The 13171-nt window shown below is 37.0% G+C and overlaps 1 long non-coding RNA gene across 1 annotated transcript; it reads right to left on the reverse strand.

The window, feature by feature from the left end:
* Nucleotides 1-3447: 3447 nt before the first annotated feature.
* LOC139133167 (uncharacterized) lies at nucleotides 3448-4575 on the reverse strand. The gene is made up of 2 exons (XR_011552539.1): nucleotides 3690-4575; nucleotides 3448-3519 (listed from the first exon to the last, which is right to left on the reverse strand). It is a non-coding gene; the product is annotated as an uncharacterized lncRNA (long non-coding RNA).
* Between the last annotated feature and the right edge of the window lie 8596 nt (nucleotides 4576-13171).

Here is a 13171-nt window from a genome sequence, read left to right on the forward strand (position 1 = left end):
CTAACAACTAGTAGACAATTTAGGACATTACAGACAGTAAATGTATAATGCTCTCCGTGGACACATATTTGAACTCTCAAACTTTTACAATTTTTTGTGATCAACCATTTTTGGCTCATTTTAAAGCCCTTGAAGTAAGGAACATTTTCATTGTCTTAGTTTTTCGAAAGTAGAAACTTGTATTTTTCTATTAGAGTTGACGCAGAAACGATGGTCACTTTAAATTCTAACAGTAGTATATATTTTAGTATTTTTTTCTCTCTTGAACCTAACTGTACCCGATTATCCCTGACTTTTTTATACTTGATTTGTTAAGAATGTTAAATGTTTCATTGAGGACGTTTTAGTAAACGTTTAAGTCTGAGACTTTCACTTTGGAGGCACATACTACCTGCAACAAAAGACGTTCGTTGACATTCTAAATGTTGTAAGCATGAACTATTCAAAACATACCAACCTTGTTAAAGGAGTCGTTGCCAATTATTTGTGAAGATTTCCATATGTTTTTGTTGTGAAAATCTTGGTCCGAAAACTTAGGATCATCTGGATAGTAAAATCATCATGTGCTGTTACTATTTGGAGAGGCTTGTTTAGGAATTGGCTCCTTGCTCTCGGACGAAGATTTTTTGTCGTTTTTTCGCATTTTATGTTGAATGCGACGTTTAAATAACTGTAAAAGTAAAGATGGCAATTTAAAAGATATTGTAACATATATTGCCAGCAAATAAACTTTTCCTAATTTATAGGATGAACGTCATTTTATTGAAAATATCATACTACTGCCAAGGTTTTTTGGCCTATTTTTAACACATCTTCTACATTTTTAACTGGAAATTTAAAATCGACAACTTGCTGAACCGGGACCATCCGCAGAGAGCCGTTCAAGAGCAGATATTTTTACGAAAAATGATGAAAAAAGTCCATAAAAACTTGTAAATGCAAATTCCATCATCTTACTTAATCGGAGTATGATCATTTCCGTCATATAGGTACGAGCAGTCTTAATATGAAAGCTTTCAGTCCGACAATTGCGGAGAATAAGTGCAAAGTTTACACATGATGACGACGACGGACAATAAGCCTATCCGATAAGATGCGCGGGCGATGACAGTCGAACAATTGCCATAATTAAGGTTGTATCTCATTATGAATATTAACTCAATTCAGCAATGATGTGTTGACTTTTATTGATGTGAAAATGTAGGAAAGTTTTAATTTGGCACATATAGATTTTCGGATATGACCACAGAGTCATAAATCGGTACAACGTGTAATCCTTTCCATAAGACGACATTGGAGATAAAATTTTAATCGCTAAATACTGCAGAGATATAATTTATCCTTCGTAAATTTGATTCATTTCATATAAAGATTACCACTTTCGATCAGAGAACCTGCAGTTTAATATTCTAAAAGTCTTTTCAATTTATTTATAGTGTTAATGAGAGGTTAAAATCGTGATTCATCGTCATGTTTTCGTAGTCGCAGACTAGGGCCCTTCAGAGAATCTATACTTGTCCGGTCATCTGCGCAATCGCTTGCATTTATGACGTGTTGTCGTTGGGGGCGATGTTGGCAATTAGTTTTGCCTTTGGAAATTGAGGGTCCGTTAACCAACGGTAACTTTTCATTTTTCTACATTTGCAAATGAGATTAGAGAAAAAATATACTAGATATCATTTGAAAAAACACGACCACAAATCACGGTGAAATAATTAACACGGTCGGGTTAAAATTCGTGACCGTGATTACAGTCCCTACCTTTACGAAATTATTTCACTTTCAGTAATTTGCAATTTGTAAATGGAAATGCATTCTGTACCGTGGTATTTCTCTGTGCTTTATCTTGCTTAATTTGCGATACTGATGATGTTTTTACATCCGGTGAAGTCACAAACGTTGAACTGAAGACGTCTGTTATCCAACTGCCCCCTCTATGCGTACATCGATAGCTTTCCCAAACACTTATCGTGGGGAGAATAAAACTGACAAGAGCAGCTGATTCCGCCAACTACGTTTAAACATCCAGGTGCTTAACATGTGTGATAGACGGATATACAGTAAAGAATCTTAAACAAACAAAAAAGACCATCGGGAGATGTAATTGATCCAACCTTGCCAGCGATGGAAAAGTAGGTAATATAGCAGTTTTAATTCTCAAGACCTACACAAAAGGCAACGTCGCATCGGCTTAGGCTCATAATCATGAAAAACCACAACTACGTACATTGATGAACTAAACAACGTGAACAATTCTAAATTTGATACCTCCAGCTATATTATATATTAATTGTGTGTTGTTTGTACAAATTTTCGAGCCAGTGCGCATCAAGATAAAATGTAAACTCTCTCTCTCCCTCTCTCTCATCTCTCTCCTCCTCTCTCTCTCTCTCTCTCTCTCTCTCTCGTCTCTCTCTCTCTCTCTCTCTCGTTATATGACTGTAAAAATGTCCCCGGGTGAAGTCACAAGCAAACTTGTTTTGTTTGATTTTTATTTGCTTTTGGTGCTTTCTGTGTGTATATACAATGTATGTCTTTGTCTTTTTTGTTGAATCCTGACTGTGTACAGCGGTCCTGAGAAAGATATACCCACCACAAAGGGTTTGCCAAACTGTAATTCATTAAGGATGGCACGATGACTTAAAGATATTGTCTACCTTGCTCTTAAACGTCGACACTATTGACCAGGTTTCAACTCCTTATTCTACATTTGTTTTTCAAGTTGGTCACTTTTCAGTACTAGTGAATGTTTACTTTCTTAAGTTAACTTGTAATCATTACAGCGACTTTTAAATGTGAATACCAGTAATGACTTTGTATTGTGGGTGGATTGGTTTTTACGTGATTGACCACAGCGTACGCGTGTCAGTGTGGACTCGAAGGGCGGTTTATCAAAAGCGATTGTGTTAAATGCAGGTGTATCCCGAGACTGCGTTCTATCGCGAGTACTGTTCTCCATCTATATGACATTCAAGAATTTAAGCTTAACTTTGCAAAAATAAACAGTTGACATGGCTCTTGTTAGTTGCGTAAAAGACGACTTCACTCCGTCTCAATATTCCAACAAAGCGTTCTCAACCTTAATGTGGAAAAACAAAAGAATTGGATGGGAAACACTTATGTTGGAAGTAAGTTTTCGTTATGTCACATTTTAAATCACAATAAAATGACGATAACTTTTCAAAGTGTCTAAACAAAACGAATGGTAATCTGAACACGAATGGTGAGAACAAATTGCATTACTTGACAATGAAAGTCTATTGTGAAGGGGAAACAGAACTGGTTATTTTAGAGAGTAAAGACGAAAGCCTAGAATCTCTGTGAATATAGCAACGGATCAGGTAGGTTTGTTTTTAGAACTGGTGTCAGTCCAACTACAGTAGCAGGTACTAGGTGGCAATGAAACTTGGTCTTGAGAGTAGTATTGAGCGGATGAAAAAACAAGACTCTGTTCCAAAATAGAGTTTATTTCTAAAACTTCGACGTTTCGATTCCACACAGGGAATCTTCATCAGGAATCTAAAAAACAACAAAATTACAGTAAATATGGGACTAGTAAAAACGAAAAAGAGCAACACTGGCGTAAAACCATTTAAAAACTATTCGAAAAACTGAGTTGTTGGTTAATAAAAGGAACTATAGCTAAAAATCAATCTGTACAGACGAGAAGAAAAAAGTTTTGAACTTACAAACAGAAGACGAGTGAACACTCAGTCTAAAAGTAGCGATGTTGACCGGCCGGATCGTACAAAGCCAATGGCGCGAAATACAATGAAGGGAGGGCTCCCCAGAACAAACAACTTACAGACATGAGGAAAGGACTCCCTAGCTGTAGATGAAGCGGATTTGAAAACCTATAGGAACTGTACTTTATTCACCAGTCCTTTTTATTGATGCCGTTGGGTGACAGAGTACCAAGCTTATGAATGAAATGAAGTTCAAGCTGCTTTCTTATTTTATCTGCTTTTGAATACACTTTACAAAGACCAGAGAAACGAAAATTATTGATGTTGTGCCCGGGTTCATGAAAATGGTGGGCTACTAGAGTATGTTTATGAGTTCTGATACTGTATAAATGTTCATTAATTCTGATACGGAGTTCACGTTTCGTTTCGCCTATGTATAATTTGTTACACTTATCACAGATAATGACGTAGATGATATTGCGTGTATTACATGTTACATGTCCGACAAGAGGTTGAGATTTTCCAGTGAGTTGGTTAGTTATGGAATTTTGTTTTGTTTTCAACATGTGGGGACATGCTCTACATTTGTTGCAGGGTGTACAAGTACCTGGTTCTGTGTCGTTCTGTGTGGATGTTTTAGTCCGGGCTTTTACCAGCATTTTCTTTATGTTTGGTGGTTGTCGGAATGCTACAACAGGTGGTTTGTCAAATGTAACTTTTGTTTCTTGATTTGATTGAAGGATAGGCCAGTGTTTGTTGATTATGGAGGAGATGCTGGGTAGTGACGGGTGGTACGTCAGCACAAATGGAATCCTCGTAGGCTGGTCAGTGTGTTTATTTTTTGTGTAGTTAATGAGTTTTTCCCGGGAATGATTTCTTGCTTTGTTGATTGCAGTTGACGATTGATGATTGCTTGTAGTTTCTATCCGTAAGATGTCTATGTAGGTTCTCAACTTCTTTATTGTATAGATCAGTGGATGAGCATATACGTCTGTAGCGAAGAGCTTGACCTTGGGGGATTGATTTAAAAATATGACGAGGGTGACACGATGACGGCAAGAGGTAAGAGTGTTTGTCCGTTGGCTTGCTGTAAACCGTAGTGTGTATTTTATTTTCCCTCATCATCATCTTAGTATCCAAGAAGGAGATTTCGGTGTCGCTGTATTCAATGGTGAATTTGAGTGATGGATGGATTGAATTACAATATTCGTGGAATTGAAGGAGTTCTTGTAGAGTTTTTAACCATATGAACCGTATGTCGTCGATGAATCGTCTCCATTGCATGGGTTTAGTGGGATCAGGTAGAATACAAGTATGTGAAACGAAGAGGCCCTTGTCAATGCAGGGATCATAGAAGGTCTCCGCAAAGATGAAAGCTCATTTGGAGACGTGATTTTTTGTTACACTTTGCAGGGTCCATCTTTGTTGATATTTCAATAGGTCATCACGGAATGCTTGTCTGTCAAAATGATACATTCTTTTGAAAATTAATGAAATTGTACATGAACCACTCGACAAAATTCTTTGTATACGTTCACCATATTTACGTATATTGACGTATATGGAACACAACATTAGTGGTATACGCAACGTATATCTTTGTGTATGGAGCATTCCGATACGTTGATATGCGTAGCCATATCTATGAAGATCAAGAGTATGTCGTAATGCACATCTTTTCACACTAAGTGTACACTATAGTTTTGCATTTTATTAGTATACGTATGTGTATACTTTACGCTTTTGACACATGTATGGAATCAGTATATGTGTATATATAGTTGTACATCAAGCATCTTGCGTGAATTTGCAGTCCTAGGATGACTCCTGTAGCCCGGATACAGTTTGAGGTAATACATATGCGTTCCATGGACAACATCTGCAATGTCTTTCTGATATAATACACTATGAGAAACAAGAATACAAAAGGAAGCTTGCACTCACTTTTAATGCAAATAAAGGAATTTATATAAATATGTTCCTTAGAAAGAAAACAACGAAAGTGGTAGTAATTGTAACGCTGTATCATCTCCAGAAAAAAATAATTTTGCGTTTATGGTCCAACGCATCAGTTACTAAAGCACAAGATCAACAATAGACTCATACGTCGAATTCTGAGAAAGCCTTTAATCTGAATAGCCTTATGTTTTATTGTAACATTTAAATTGTTTTCGCGGACAACATGAGAATGAAGACGCAAAAGCAGATTAAATTTTTTCATGTATTTTTCAAAGATGACAATCTCAGAACATTGTAATGATACTAAGAGTGTCATGTCAATTATCTGCTTATTTGCTTATTAATGAAATTTTGTAATTAATGACTCCACTAACAATGGAAAATCGAAGGGGAGATAAGAAATATATCGAAATACCAAGGGGGTTGAAAAGCCCATTTGATAAGCGATAGCTGTTACTTGCGTTTGCATTATCTCTGTACCTGAATTGCGGCTGAAGTAGAAACGGAAAATGAATTGTACTTCTTCTCTTAGTTGTTATTGTCAATTGAATTTAATACTTTTTAGCTCACGTGTTCACACACGTGGGCTAATTTGTCATATAACTCCGAAATAACTGCACCAAATATGATGAAATCTGCTGCAGATACTGATCCGACAGATATCTGACTGTGTTGTAAAGCATTTAGTAGTGTAAAGTTTAAGGGTTCATTTACATATTTAATGAACTTTGTAATTAGGTATACAACTCTAAAATTACGGCACCAAATTTGGTGAAACCTGCTACAGATATTTATCTGATAAATATCCAATTGTGCTATGAAACATTGAGCAGTGTCAAGTTAATTAAGGGTTCATTTGCATATTTAATAAACTTTAAATTTGATGAAACGTGCTGCAAATGTTGATCTGATGGATATCTAATTGTCCCATGAAGCATTGAGCAGTGTCAAGTTTGAACACATTATTTGCATATTAAATTAAATTGTTGTAATTAGTGATTTTACTCTGAGAGTACTGTGCGAAAGTCGATATAACCTGCCACATATAATGATATAACGGATATCTGATTGTTCTGTGAAGCATACTACTATTAATGAACCTGTTGTAAAACACGTGAGCACATTCAGTTCACATCTGGTTATGTAGTTCAAATAGCCCCTGTAAAAGGGTTCTAGGACAGTTACCATCCAGACATTATACCCTCTGGACAATCATCACCAGACATCCCCCCCGGCTAATTACCACCAACCATTTACCACCGAGACATTTACCCCCAAAGTCATTTACCACCAGGATTTACCCCTATTACTATTTATAACGACAATATTGCTTTGTGGAAAATGATGTCAAATCGAAAACGATGAAAAAAGAAGGTTCCCGAAAATAGCGAAGACTGCGTTTGCATCTTTTCTAGTACTGTCTCCTGGTGGGTACCACATGATTTACCTTTCTCTATATACATATTTAAAGACCAAGCTATGTTCGGAAAGGTTGCAAGGCAACTTCACAAACATTTCGAAAGTGCAGAGCTCACATGTCATAGCCATTTTTATTTATGCCTAATTATCTTTCAAATTCAGTGCAAAAACAAGTTGCAGCTGAATTGATCATTGCAAGTCCAGGAGCCAACAGATGTGATCGGGACTTTCAGTTACAAAATATTTCTATCTGCTGAGTGATATTCTGTCGCAGGATAGCAATGTTGGACTTTTTATCCCTCTCCAGCAATACCAATCAAATGCATACCGAGAAAAAGTTTCCTATATGTTTGTGAGGCGAAGATAAAAGGAGCAACTGAATACGGATGGACTTACAGATAATGATGACATTGCCACACTAAATCATTGAACACAATCCAGCGAAACGTACATATTTTACCTTACAAGTCGGATCTCCTAAAGATTAGACACGCTTATAATGAAACTCTGATTCTTGGTGCTTTTTCGCCGATTTTCTGTGATGCGCCTTAAGTTTACAAAACGATTGAAGAACTAGTACGCGGCTCTGGGATATAAGAATTTTGACAATAAGTTTCTTGTCTGCACCATTTGTGGTCTCAGTTTGAAGCTGGTCGATTAAATGAAGTTCTATTCTATTAACTTTCAAACATCGTCGAATAGTTACACATGATGACAAAGGGTGATTGTTTGTGTATATTTGTTGTTGGACGTACGATTTAGTACGTGTTTCTGCTTGAATAGTTAATATATCTTACAATTTATAGATTCTTGAAAATGCAACATGTATCATTTCTTGCGGCAACGAAGTTACCTTCGTGTTGACTGCCGGAAAGGGCAAACATGTCGAGTACGCAATGAATGAAAATGGGAAGCTGATCGTAAAGGCGATTAACGATATCACCGATGGTTCATTAATAAATGGGGCTTGTGGAGGCATAGGAATGTTGTGTACGTGTTCTCGATTACAGCAATTCACGACGTACGCGGGCAAATGTATGTATGTATGTATGTATGTATGTATGTATGTATGTATGTATGTATGTATGTATGTATGTAGAGAAATGAAAGGCGTACTAAAAAGTAAAAAAACTAATAGATAAAAGCGGATAAAATAGAACGTGTCAAAGGAAAGCAGAACGACTACAGGAAAGTAAAATCATGACAAAACCTAAGAAAAACTTCAAAGGGCGATTAAAAAATACAGCACTCAAAATAAAAAATACCGGAATGATGTAAAATACGGGAATAAAAATGAGAATGTGAAACTCACATACTATTAGGTACAATGGAGAAGGGACTCTACAAATCTAGATCGTGTGAGGTCTTGATGGAGTATGAGATGTCATTCTCCATCCACACCTCACACGATCTAGGTGTGCTATATAATATGTAACAGCCTAGACAGATGGATACTTGGCCGTCACTCAAGTATTTGACAAACCGTAAAGGGGATCAAATGTATTATTAACTGTGGGACACTCCCAAAGAAGATTTCTTATAGAGCAGTTATTCTTGCAGTTAACTTAATGAGATCGTAACTTATTAAGTACAAAAGAGTGACAGCCTAGCCTCTAAGGTAAAACTTTGTTAAATCGTCATAATTTCTTTTACTTGCAGCAAGCTCGTCATGACATCAAGAGGAACGCACACATCGCAATTACATTTGAAAATTTCGCTGTGGTATTGAAAGCTGGAAAATGCTTTAACATCTGCAAAATTTACACGGATCAGTCCTCGCCTCCTTACAAGTGTAAACGTTTGCGCACATGGAGACTTCTCGAGTACCTATCTATGATCAAAGCTGGAGACATTTTCAAGGAAGTAAAATCCGGACGATTTACGTTACATATCGATGATGAAGAGACAAGAGATAAGGCGATGATGATAATGATCAGTCTCAATGGCGGATGGTCCCATCTTACTTCCACAGCTACATTGTCTTATCAGTTTGTATTTTAGGCAGCAAACGTTGTTATGTTAAAAACAGCCCTTGAAGAGAGAAAGTCTCAACGATGGATTGACTTCATCATTTTCTTTTTCTCAAGAGTAGATTAATGTATGCAAAGCATTTAGTAGTTGTGAAGCTAATTAAGGATTCTTTTAAATATTTAATGAACTTTGTAATTAGGTATATAACTAGTGATATTACTCCAAAATTGCAGCATTAAATTTAATGAAACGTGCTACATATGTTGATCTGATAGATATCTAATTGTCTCATAAAGCATTGTGCAGTATCAAGTTAATAAACTGCTCATTTGCATATTAAACTAAATTTTGTAATTAGTGATTTAATCTGAGATTACTGTGCGAAAATTGATAAAACCTGCTACAGATAATGATATAACAGATATCTGATTTTTCTGTGAAGCGTACTACTATTAATGAACCTGTTGTAAAACCGTGAGCGCATTCAGTTCACAGCTGGTCTTATTTTTATTTGGCGTGGCAACTGATAGTACTTATCTTTGGCCTAGTTATACATCAGATTTCGACAGTTATTTGCATGGGTAAGTTGTTTCAATGAATCGAGTAACGAAGATAGAAAGAACAATACGGTGTCGCCGCCGGAAAGGATAGTCCGATATAATCAATTTGACCTGACCTACAAAAGTTGTACGTGCTCCCCGTCAATGTCGCGATCTTGTACGTTTTATAAAATTGTGACAAACATCGGCCCGATCAGAGTCAGACATCCACATTTAATTTTATCTGATTAATGAATTTAGCTGTCATGATCAATCTTTGTGCGCAACGATTTCTCCGTATAACGATCAAGTACCCCTTAATAGTTTTTAAACCGTATACTGGTCCCCACTTTGTGCATTGCATCCATTACAACCCGAGCCAAATCTTGACCTTAAAGAGTTTTATATCATGTTCGGAGACAGTATCGTCATCCCTTTGTTCGGAGAATACTACTTGTAATGAACAAACATTGGAGATGAACACTCATTTCGGGTGACTTTTTGCCTTTATCAAGCATTTTTGAATTTCTTGCGGCTGGACGCACCAACTTAAATTCATTGCCTGAAGTACACGTATTCTATAAACAAAGAACATCAGAGTTTGCTTCTCTTCCAGTATAACTATGTCGGTTAGTGAGACGATGTTATCCCTGCCAATTTTTAAAATTTTCTTGTGCAATTTCGTTACCGAAACCCCCTCCCGTCGTCATTTAGTCAAACAGAGACAAATGTTGACCCAATTCCAATTCGAGACGGTTATTTCCGCCATAGTATCAAAAGATACTGTGCTACGCCAAGAATGAAAGGGAGAAATTTGACATTTAGTATTTGAAATTAAAAAAAACGGAAATAGTGCAATGTTGAAAATAGAGTTTGTCTGAGTGAAATTTTGATGGCCTGCAAAGCGTCATCCTCACAGCTGTGCACAGCCTATTTCCCTATAGTACAATCTCAGAGCAAAGCTTTTGAATTAAAATTAACCTAAAAGTCAATAATCAAGATTATAACACCATTTAAAATTAAAATTAGCTCAATTTTGATTTTCTTATTGAATGTGCTAAAAGGTTTATTGGTTGCCACGGATTTTTAAACCACACACAACCATTTCACACAATTTAGTACCTAGTTTTACGTTTCTGACCTCGAGAGGGCGCAATACACTCGAAATACCCAATCCTCATCAACGCATGGATTCTCGATAGACATGCAAATCCATCCTAATTATAATTTCCAATCATGTTGAAAACCATTAACCGCTTTAAACATAACTTCAAACAATTATCCGTTTTTCATTGTGATAATAATAACATGATTATCATATACTACGCCCTATATTGAGTCTGTACTGAGTTCAGTGAATGATTTATCATGTTGATTTGCATGTCAATAAAGTGATACGCCTTGTTGATTTGCATATGAAAGGAATGATCAGCGCGTCTTTCTTTCATTCAATTGAATATTTGCATATGAAAAAGTGATATGACCTGTTGATTTACATAACAAAGCCTGATTTGCATACCAGAATACTTACATGATGGCGCCCTAATCAAAACAAACCATGGTGCCCGTCTATGATTTTGACTTTGACTACGATATCATGTCCGATCTCCAAAAGTGGCAGGGTTTTGAAGCATAGGGAAATGCGGGGTAACTAAATAAAACACATGTGTCGATATCGGATTAACCTGCTAGTAGTGCTACCAATTTGAACAAATTAAAGAGCAGAGCATCACACCGTACGGGCACTGACAGATCGATGACAGTCCAGCTGTTTGCATGAGCACAGACGCGCAGACGACAAGCAAAAGTGCTATCGGACATGTCGGAGGACCGGCAAATTCAAAAGCACAACTTTCAAAAATATCATGTATTCATGGTAAATGCGTTCTGGAAAATAATACCAAACACAACACTTGCATGTACCGTACCGATTCGGTAGATATCCTACATGTTTGATGACAGAGTTCAAGCATTTCTCTGCTCAACCGTAAAATTATTGTCAATGAGCCAGCTGATAGATTACGTCAGAGTCAGACGCTAGTATATCAATCCGCCTTAGCAAGATGACGCAAACAAATGTAGTCCATCAAGAAAAACCACAGTGAAACGTATCATATTTTAATATACGAGATTTATTCATTCAATAACGTGGGCATAGGTATATGATAAAGAGGTTATCCCTCGATATCACTCTTGGTGGGGTGTATTGCTGCGAGTGCGGTTGTGGGCCGCATCACACGAGTCGAAGACGAGTGTGATGCGGCCACAACCGCACGAGTATATTCACTGATTACAACATAAAGTTTGTAAACACCCAAACTCTGTGATATTTTCATCTCAATTCGATGAGCAATCAATCAGCGCTGTTTTTCCACTTAGAAACGCTCTAAACGTCATAGAGATTCGCTACAGATCTAGCAACCGTGATCAATCGTTCATTCCCGGTGAATCGCCTTCGACGTTTGTATAGCAGGTGGTGATGACGTCACTCTTATGGACCGTTTCGGGATCCGACGCCGATATCAATAAACAGTGGTCGGTTTTTCTTGGTCTTCTCTAGAAATTCACCGTTAATCAAGAAATGTCTCTCTCACAGTTCCACCTATGTTTTTTCCGAATCTCAACATACAAACTAGTCGTCTCTTTTAACATCTACGAGCGGTAGTTATATCAGTATTTCTGAATGTTTTAATGGTTTTAAGTCCTTGTCGTTTACATAAATAATTTCACCAATAAACGACCAATCGGTCGGTCGGAAGAAATCTTACCTTCAAAGACCTTGATTAAGCGTTATATGACACGCCGCTAGTCGTATGACTCGGCTGCGTCTGCGTAGCCCGTAACTTAAGTAGAAAGTTGTTAATGGGAGTAAAATGTTCTATAGCAGTTTAATGAAACACATGCGGCTGCAATTGATCAAATTTCACCGTAAGTAAGCTACGGTATATCGTATCGTATCGTGTCGTATCGGTATATCTTGGGACGCAGAGTACAACAGACTGACGGAAAGTAACATGCAGTTCAGTAAACTTGAATGTTAGTTGTCGTTCTTGACCTTTCCCTCTCATAAAAGTACGCTGTCTTCATCTTTCGACTCTCCTCTTGGTTGTCTAATTTTCGTTACTGTACTGATGTGCTTGACTTATATCTCACTCAGTACGCCGTCAAACGACCGTAACCTACATATTTACATACCCCCAAAAAAACCAAAACAAAAAAAACAAAACAACAAATTTAACGATTTAAATACACTCCTAAGGTCTCTTCACGTCAACGAACATGCACACATACGTAAACAAACAAACATGCAAACATGCAAAGTTAGTCACCGGCCACTGTTCTATCTCGACCACTGCTCTGTCCGTCTTAAGATCGTCTCGTGTTGTGTGTGTTCTCGATAATCGTCGTATTTGTTTATTAAACCATGCTACAACATTTATAAATTACGAATATAAGAGTTTATCAAATCATAAATATCCAATGGTCTTTCAAATACAAACGTGAAATTAATAATAATAATAATAATAATAATAATAATAATAATAATAACATGACAGCCCTGCGCCCACACAGAACTTGACGGGGCTCAGAGTGTCG

This window comes from Ptychodera flava, chromosome 5 (assembly GCF_041260155.1).
Source record: "Ptychodera flava strain L36383 chromosome 5, AS_Pfla_20210202, whole genome shotgun sequence".
Lineage (NCBI taxonomy): Eukaryota > Metazoa > Hemichordata > Enteropneusta > Ptychoderidae > Ptychodera > Ptychodera flava.